This window comes from Nematolebias whitei, chromosome 13, assembly GCF_014905685.2.
Source record: "Nematolebias whitei isolate Nwh7 chromosome 13, NemWhi1, whole genome shotgun sequence".
Taxonomy (NCBI): domain Eukaryota; kingdom Metazoa; phylum Chordata; class Actinopteri; order Cyprinodontiformes; family Rivulidae; genus Nematolebias; species Nematolebias whitei.
This window is the reverse complement of record NC_056510.1, coordinates 28,790,153-28,800,319: the sequence shown is the minus strand read 5'-3', so window position 1 is coordinate 28,800,319 and position 10,167 is coordinate 28,790,153. Positions and strand designations below refer to the sequence as shown.

Below are 10,167 nucleotides of genomic sequence, written 5' to 3'. Positions count from 1 at the left end.
AGCACAGCAGTTTTTCTGACTTAAAATAAAAGAGACAAGCTCTCTCTTTTAAATTAGCTGACTTTGGGTCTGTAAGTGCTCAGCTGTCTGCCAGCAACCCCACAAACTAGGTCAACATTGGAGAATTTGCAACACTCAGATGAACACTAATGATTGTTGAAATGAGCCTGGCCCTGCAGTGTTTATGATGATGATGATGCTCTCACCCTATTCTGTCAAACCTTTTGTGTTCAAGAAAGTTCAACCACAAATTTTACGAAATAATCTAACTTATGGATATATAACAGAAAATTGTTAATGACGTTCTGTTACTTGTACCCACTGCTTTGCATAAATGCACTTAAAGTCCTAACAAAATAATGTCTTGGTCCAGTCCTGTTAGTCTTATGAACAGCATCGTGTTTGTCTCACCAGGTTGGACAACATAGTGGTTGACTACGCCGTCACAGTGGAGGTGGATGGAGCTGGAGTGAGCTCCGAGCAGCTTAACTACCTGACCTTGCAGTCGAACAGAGTGGAAAACTCCTATAGCGAGATCCAGGAGCGCCCCACGATGGTCTATAGCATCAGCGAAGTGAAAAACATCTTCACTGGTAAGATGAGAGCCTCTTGATTTACATTTGTGTGGGAAACTTGATTTATATCAATGTAATCGATTGGGTTCAATTCTTTTATATTGGTATGAATGTTTATGAAGCATTCACACTATTCTGATCTATTTATCTTCTGTATGTTTTTCAGCATCTTTCTCGTTCCACAATTTTTGTTCTAGTTCAACAAATCTTATATCAAGATGTTCAGCTCAAGGAGAAGGGTGCTATGACTTCTGGTATTGGTGCAATTCTAGCTTTTTGAAAAATTTAGCCTTTTCTGACACTTTTTTTTAATCATAGAAAATGAATTGAGCTCATTTTCCATCCTTCACATCTTTAGATCTATTTACAACTTTTTACTGCTCCTTTCACATTTTGTTCTGCTTCAGCTTTTTTGTGCAAATTTAAACTTTTTTCTAACTACTTTCAGCTAATTTCCACTTTTTTTGTGCACATTTCTGCTTCTTTCAGCATAATTGGGCAAACATGTTTTTTCTGTTTTCTTCGGCTAATTTAAGCTTGCTCTAAATTTTCAGCTAGCCTTTAGCATTTTTAGCTAATTTCATCTGTTTTCAGATAAATTCAAGTTTTTCATGTTAATTTCTACTAGTTTTAGCCTAATTAACTTCTTTATGCTAATTTCAGCCTGTTATGTCCCTTTCGGTCTTTTTCTGATAGTTTCAGCTTTTTTTCTTGCTATTTCCACTACCATATAGCTCTTTTGATGCTAATTTTAGCCTTTTCAGCTAATTCCACTTTTTTTTTTAGATCATTTCAGCTTTTTCTGCTTCCTTCTGGTAGTTTAAGCTTCTTTTTCTCTTTTCAGCTATTTTATTTTGTTATGTTGTTGCTAATTTAGCTAATTTCTTAATTTTAGTGCTCATTTCAGCTTATTTAAACATTTTTCAGCAAATATGTGTTCGTTCTCCTTTCTTCTCCTAATTTAGGCTTGTTCTTTCATTTTAGCTTCATTTCAGATATTTTTTTTTTTGGTTGTTGCTAATTTCAGCTGTTTAACACACGTCCCATAAACCTTTCATTTCTTGATGATGGATTTAACAGAACTCCTGTGGATGTTAAGGGCTTTGGAAATCCTTTTGTATCCATCCCAGTACTCATACTTTTCAATAATCGTCTCTCCCAGTTGAATTAGGACACATACTTGTATTTTACAGTAAACTCTTGAAATAATGTCTGAGTTGAAATCTCCTGAGTAATATTTGATCTGTCCTTTTTTAAGCCAAAATAAACCATATTTTAATAAAATAGAGGAGTGTTGCTATTAACTAAGGCTACTAGCTGGTTTCCATGAAATGTGCACGACGATTGCCAATTTGTATTATTTGGTTTGGCTCAACTATTTTTCAGTCCCACCTCAGCTGAGGTTTCATGGGAGCTGAGCTCCAAATAAACACAAATGTGGAAACATTTGAATCCTGACAGGTCAGAGAAAATTTTCACCTGTAGGAGAAACAATAACATCCACTGGTGAAGACTTGCAGACACTTCTACATATATATATATTTTTGGTTCTCTGAAGAGAAAAGTAGTTTCCAGTCTGCACATACGGTGGAACAATGCTGCAATGGTGAGCAGCTGATTCCAGTCGTGTTGATGAGATACAGTCTGCAGTGGAAAATGAAGTGTAGATGAGCCAAGTCGAGCTAAGCTGGATTATGCAATAAAAAACAACAGAAAAAAAAAAACCCGACTTGATTGCTCGAGTTGGCTGGATGGGTTTTAATGAAACAAAGAGTACTTATAGGGCACATTTCTACAAATGATTACCTTTAGAAGTAAATCCAAGTCAAAATGGTCAGCTGACCTTAGAAAACACATCTAATTTAGTTCATTTTATGGATATTAAGCTAAAATTGGGTGTGATTGTAGCGTAGCTGAGAGCCATTCACAACTCAAGCACTACACGTTGTGCAAGGTAGTTAATGTCAAAATTTAGGGCAGTGTCTGCAATCTTTTTGATCAAAAAGCCATTTCTGCTCTTTCACTCATTAAATAAAAAAGAGCCTGGAGCCACAAAACCTGCTACAACTGTAATGATCAACTGGTGGCCCATGGGCCACTTTGAGGTAGTTGGAGGGAGATTTTCTGATCAGTGGGGGTGACATTTTAAAACTAATAATCAATAATGAATTTCAACATTTATTCATATTTTACATTTTGGGACAAAACATAACTATTGTGTAAAGAAAATGTATCAGAATCAGAATAAGCTTTATTATCATTATACCAAGATACAGTGAGATTATGTTCGTACAGTCATCCCAAAGATGGGTAGAGTGCACGTTGCTGCTGCTCCTAAGTGCGCGGCCTCTTATTCTTTTTAGATAGGAAAATGTATTTATTTATTAACCTTTATTTAACCAGGCAAATGATCTCAATGAGATCACAGCACAGATCTCTTTTGCAAGGGAGGCCTGGGCCTGAAGGGAAAAAGCCATGAGGAGAGGATAGCGGTATTACAAAAAAGATCTCTTCACACCATGTCCTTGTCAGGACACAGTTTAAGACATCAAAAAACTCTACCAGCAAGCACATTTATAGACACATTACATATGCATTTGATGACAAGACAGTGAGATTTGTCCATAAAGCACTTCCAGATAGCACCGTAGTCCTGTTAAGATGTTGGTATCAGTCCGTACAGTTCTGATGAGCGTTCACAGAAGTTCTCGGGGGGGGGGGGGGGGGGGGTTGAGATAGACAGCTTTCTCAGTTTACACATATCCCAGGAGAAATGTGATAAGTCGGCCTGCTTCGAGGCCAAACGAGGGAGTCAGATTCAAATATGCCACAGTTGTTTTTTTGTTTTTTTTTCCAGGCAGATTGTTATTTCTCGTCAGCCTTGAGTTCTGCTAGTACCAGTACTTTTAAATGTCCAGATTTGTGGGCATTCCCCTCCAAGGTCGTCCCCAACATGCTGGAGAGTCCCAAAGCCACAAGTGTCCTGCAATTTTCACAAATTGCTTCCATCTTATGGTTTAGCTTGTAAATCAGCTGATTTTGAGTGTTCAAAGCACGAACCAAACCTGCAGAGAGGGTCGGCAGCTTTGCCATGACCGAAACTGCTGCCGCTGTCTTCTTTAATAGCCAATAACATAGGTATCAAAAAGTATGCCAAAAAGCAGAAACCTGCTATCATGATTCCAATATCTTCAGCGTTCTCCTGAGACAATACTGAAAGGCACATCAGATCCATGACATACACTGCCACGCACGTCTCAGCGGGGCATGATGGTTCTCCAGGAACATGTCGCTTTGTTGAAAAATTTTTAATAAATTTTGTTGAAAGTCCAGCTGACCAGATCCATGACAGTAGTTTACGTTCCGGAAGATGTGTAAATAGAAGCTCTGATACACAAGACAGAGCAAAAAAAGCAGGAGGACGACGGGAGAAAGAAGAAATGCATCCGTCTTGCATGAGAGCAAGTTGTGAAAAAAGTTCTAGTTTCTACCTTTAGATGAAAATGAAAACACTGGACTCTGCAGGCCTGTGGTCTTTTACATGAGGCGAAATTAAGTATCCCACTTTGAAGTGATAAAGCAAAAGATCTTGTCGCTCAAACATTTGCAGAAAATTGACAAAAAGCTGCCAAAATTAACCGTTTTTTGTCGTGTGAATAAAAACCAGAACAACTACATTTCCTGTAAGTTTTGCTCAAAGCTTCATAAAGCTGCGGATGAGGGACTAAAAAGAGCCACATGTGGCCCCTGAGCCACAGGTTGCAGACCCCTAGTTTATGGCAACTGTTAAAGTCTGATTTTCTGTTGACAAAATATTTCAGAGGAACATTTAATAAATATTCAATAAAACATGTCATACTGCCTTCATGGATCACATGTAGATAGAGAATTTTACCAATTGCTTTTTCTATGTATGTGAATGTTCCTGTAAAGTGCCCTGAGACAACTTTGTTGTGATATGGTGCTATATAAATAAACTGAATTGAAATGTATTAAATTTGAATAACTGCAAATGGTCCAAGCTGACGAGTATAAAATTGTGACCTTTATCATGAATCAAACAAAACAAACTCTTTTAAAACTTCACTCTGGTGAAGAAACCACGTCAGATTTTAACGTGCGAGTGCGGCTCAGCTTCACACGCTGCCTTCAGCAGCTTCTCTCTGATTCTCACACTCTTCCTACTTGTGAAAACGTGGCGTGACAGTATGATCGAGATTAAGATTATGCTGTTAGCTAATTAGAGCTAACAGCCACTAACCTCAGAGGCCTAGAGAACTTCAGTGACTCCGGGCGACCCAGTTTTCATCTCCAAGTCAGTGTTCTCCTTTAAATCACAGCAGCCGTGCACGTGAAGCTTGCACATTCATCGCAGATTCATGCAGTTAGCCCAACTACGTTTTTGGAGGATCGTGAATGATGTGATCATGTCTGCACCATCTCCTCCTTGTCTTTTCTTCTCCCATGCTCATATTTTTAAAGAAAGTATGTTGTGCAGTTCTGTGTGCGAGCTGCTCTGGAGAAGATGCCTTCTGATTCAAACATTAGTTATAGACTGTGACATCTGAAATCATGGCTAAACACTCTCATATGGCCAGCAGGAGCATGAAGACTCAGCTCAGCTTTGTTTTTCTGCCTTGGTGGAGGTGCAGTAAGATGTCTGTCCCACAGTGAATTATGTTTACATTAGATTTTAGCACTGATTTATAGATATTTGACCCCTGAAAGTCAAAATGCAAGATGTTTTAATGGTTACTAAAACAGATTGTGCAGACAGATGCTGGCAGGCCAGAAGTATGTCAGCTCTTTCAAGTGAGTGCGTGTTAATTTTTGTTTCTCCTCTGGTTCCACAGTGTCTCGGGTTTCCGAGTCTGTCAGCACTGCAGACGAAGTCACGGTGAGTAACCTCCCCAGTTATCCAGACAGCAATCTTTCTGCAGATGTTCCAGCTGTTGTCTGCCCCACAAAGTTGATAAATCTGTCATGTTTAAGGCTGCTGACCTTTGCAGCATGACCAACGGTGTGATAACCTGTAAATGGCTTGAGATGTTATCCAGACTTCATCGGCGCAGGTAGCAGATGAGCTCACCAGGACGGATGAGGCGAAGCTTTGCGGATTATGATGGCTCTTGCTATAATAATCCAAGATTATTCATGGACAAAGTGAACAGTGCACAACACCTCACAGGGTCCAGACTGCAAATACCAACTCAAATCTGTCTTTATTCATGTGGTCTCGTGGTTGGATTTGCTTTTTGATAACAAGCAGAGCTCGGACTGCACTGATGTCATAAATTTGTCATCATTAAATGAATAGTTCAGCACTTTTAGCATCAGGATCTGTGTAAAGATGATGAATAGTTAATATCTTACTTGTTGTGGACAACTCTATTTGGTTTGATTTGAGTAATTCTGACTGGATTAATGAGCTAATGGCTAACCAAAGTTGAATTGCTGCTGTTTTAAAAGAACTCAAATCATGGGAAAAAAAAAAAAAAAAAAAAAAAAAAAAAATATATATATATATATATATACATACAGTTGAATAGAATAAGAATAATGACATAATTTTGTGGTTATTTCCAAGAATAAATAGTGGCAGCAGCAGCTGGCTGTACCCTTCCTGTGCAGCATGGGGCATTTCCTGCAGGAATTTCACAATATTTCTGCCAACAAAACATTTAATAGGAAATTTATGACAATGCAAAACTTCATTGAAAACCATTCACATGAACAGATACGTGAGCCTCAGTGGTTAGCTCTGTTGCCTCACAACAAGAAGGTCCTGGGTTCAAGTCCCAGTTGGACCTGGGGTCTTTCTGTGTGGAGTTTGCATGCTCTTCTTATGTTTGCATGGATTTTCTCTGGATACAATGGTTTTCTCACACAGTTTACAACATGCATGTTAGGCTGCCTCCATGCCTCCCTTTTAAAAGAAATGTGTGATCTCAATGGGATTTGCCTGGTTAAATAAAGATTAATAAAATAATAATAAATAAATATTACAGATTAGAGCTGATTTAATAATCTGGCTAGGATTGAATTGTACTTCTCCAAACTGAGGCCATTATAAAAAACTATCTACAACAGATAAGATATTAATTGATTATAATCCATCCACAAAACAAATTTCAGAAGATTTGAACGATCCCTTTGATTATAGTTCAGAGAACATTGAGCAGTACTTTCCTAACAAAACGCTTTCCTGGTTTGGATCTGGAACATTTTAGAATGTTCTTTTTAAAGGTTTACATTAGAAATAATCTGTGTGACACTAAAACTATTATAGACTTTTGTTGTTTTTCTTTTTTACTGATTCAGATGGAAGTGTTCAAAAGAAAAATGACGATATTCAAACTGATGTTTACTGTTAAAAAAATATAAAATAATTAATAAAAAACATTGAACATTTTGAGCACAATTTATTATTAGCTTTCTAAAACTTAAATTGTTTGAAAATACTTAGACATTATTAAGGTTCAAGGAGACTTTATTGTCATTCACATCACATGTGGTACTTGAGGTGGAATGAAAGTGTGTACTCAAAGTCCCAGTTACATCCCAAAATAGTAACACAGTAGTCCCTCGATTATCGCGGGGGTTACGTTTCAGACACCACCATGATAGATGAAAAACCGTGAAGTAGGAACGCTATATTTACTTTAGTATTTATATATATAAAGGCTTTATAAACCCTTTGCACACTCTTGTAATGTTCTAAACTCTCAAACCTACATAATTTTAACAACCTGTGTATATGTACTGTACAGTACTGCAAAATTTTACTCACCAGCTCTACAAACCAGCAGCTCGGTTCTGGTCTGACTCTGTTCCAGTTCAGCAGACCTGCCCTGCAGCGACGAAGCCCACCGCTCCATCCAGGTTGATGTGCACGTGGAGAATTGAGCTTCAGGATTATTTGTGACATTCCTGCCAATTCTGTGAGCTTCATAGACAGATTGTTACTTCTGACTTTGCGTTGCAAAACTTTCCCTCCATTTCATCAGAAAGCAGCGGCTGGGAGCACTGTTGGCTTCTGGGTAATGTAGTTATTTGACGTTACAGTGTAAGCTCATTGAAAGAAAACTACAAAATGTCGGCGCCTGTCCAAAGTATTATTTTTTGTTAACTTTTTATCAGTACCGTCCCAATCACGTGAATAATATTAAAGTTGACAATCATTGAAAAACCGTGGAAGAGCGAGTCTGCGAAAGTCGAATCGCGACGTAGCGAGGGACTACTGTACAGTATATATAAAGCATCAGTAAAAATAAACAGTATACAAGGATCTAAGATATACGTTAATAATAATATAAATATGGTGTATTAAACAGCCACCTGAACAAGAGTCAGTTGTGAGCAGATGGGTATGAATATAACGGCTTATTTGTATAAAAAACATAAGAAACATTGAAAGCTTAATATCTCAGCGCCTTAGAGAATGTAGAGTGAAATTAAAACTTTTAGAAGTTCGAACTTGGTGTAAATTTCAAACTTTCCTTTATATTTGAGAAAATAAGGTGAAAAAGAATATTGTTCTTTTGTCTTAAAACAATGATGTGACTGTTGAAAATAGGGATGCACGATATTGGATTTTTGGCCGATATGCTGATATGTTAAAACTTATTTTGTCGATAACCAATATTGATATTTTTATATACGTTCCTTTGTCAGAACATAGCCTTCTTATTTAGGCTTATTTGCTACAAAAAGTGTTCAACAGCTGTAAGAGCTGGTGACAGTAACAGCCATATGATATGCATAGCACTTTAACTTATATGAAATTAAAAGTGTTAAATATTATTTATTAGCATTAGTCACCTGTGATGCTGTCTCACCTGTGGAGGCTTGTTCCAGGTTTCTAGCTGCAGTGTGGATCCTCTGCACTCTTGTGCATGAAGGACAGACTTTTTAAGTTCAAAGTTTTTGTCTATCCATTGTGCCGTAAGACTAATCATGCTAACGGGGCTAACACGACGTCCAAATGTCTGTGGTAAAACTCACCCCAGTGATATCAGCTATTAGCTTCTCAATGACTTTGGAAATGACGGCTTGTAACTCGGGTAAGTTTATGTCGGAAAAATATCTCCGACTGGGGACGATGTATCGAGGCTCAATGTAGTCCATAAATCTTCAGAATCTGACATCCTCACCAACGAAAAAAGAAACTTCCACACCGCCGACATTTTGAATTTTCCTCTCTGTTGTGAGATCAGGTAGGCGCACGTGACATCATCACGTTGTGCTGCCGCTGCAGACATCCATGTCACTCATACAAAACAGCGCCCTTTATACCGGTGAGTTATTTTGATGGACTGGCCGATGTCCGATATTGAACTTTAATGCTAATATCGTCCGATACGATACCATAACAATATTATCGTGCATCCCTAGTTGAAAAGCGCACCACGGTTGCTCCACGTCTAAAAAGCAACGCGTGCGTTTGTTTTATCGGGTCAGAATGGGTTAACAGATCTCATTCTCTACTATGAGTCCACCTCTTTAATCCAATATTACTAACAGGATTAGCTCAGTTGTTTCCTGCCAACGTGTGACACACTGAAGATACTCGTGGTTGTAAAACGGAATAAAAGCTCCATCAGATATTCAGCAGCTTTGTTGGTCCACAGAATTAATATCTGCACAACTCTTTTCGAGCCACTTTTAAAGAAACAGCTCATCATTATTATTATTTTACTGTTTAAAAAAGTAATCTGTGTATTTATTGAAATAATAAGTAATTTCTCAAAAGATTTTGTAAATTTTGATGGCTCTTTAATTTTATTTATTTTTTTGTCTCTATTCAAACAGCTTCACTTTCCAAAATCTAACAAAAACTTGCTCCGATGTCCAACTTTAATATTAGTCCTTGTTTAAGAGTTTTAAAATGTAATTAAAGCCTGTGTGTGATGCAGAGCGCGGCTGTTGAAGAACCACCACAGGTCATGACCCTTGATGAGCGTGATGGAGACGACACGCTGTCCGGACCTTCAGAAACCAACGCGGTGGCTGCAGCAGATAATGAAGTTGTTGTTTTGGAGGAGAGCGCAGTTGTGTCTCCTGCAGTTGTGTTTAACACCAACAGACCTGAAGCTGGCAGTAAGTTTAGATTTTTAACTACGGTAAATTAATTTAAAACCAGTTTGAAGAAAAAAAAAGCAAATGATTCCTTTGTGTTAACAGGCATTGAAGAGGAAGGTCTGTTGCAGGCTCCAGAGACAACTTCACCTAAAGAACGTCAACCTGCACCTCCTTCCCATGATTCAAAGAGCTCCATGCTGCCTGAACCACCAGTAGAACATGAGGCATCTGGCTCAGGCCCAGATCATTTGGGCAATATGAACGAACCGTCTACAGCCGCTGCAGAAGAGGAAGAAGTGTCTCTTGAGGAGACTAAGGGTGATGAAGCTGAAGAAACGAGAGCTGGTGCTGCTGCGGTGGGGGAAGAACCTACAGAAGCACCTCTAAAAGAAGAATATCTAGATGAGAATGAGATCCAGGTGGAGCTTGATATATCCACAATTTCATCTGAACCTAAAGAAGAGAGAGGCCCTCCTGTCCTTTCACCAGCGACGGAGGCAGAAGTTCTAAA

At 38.4% G+C, this 10,167-nt stretch overlaps 1 long non-coding RNA gene across 1 annotated transcript; it reads left to right on the top strand.

Annotated features, from left to right (window-relative positions):
- The first annotated feature begins 532 nt into the window (after positions 1-532).
- LOC119419267 lies at positions 533-9,612 on the top strand. Its single transcript, XR_005187248.1, has 3 exons — positions 533-593; positions 5,429-5,472; positions 9,491-9,612. It is a non-coding gene; the product is annotated as an uncharacterized LOC119419267 (long non-coding RNA).
- Positions 9,613-10,167: the final 555 nt, after the last annotated feature.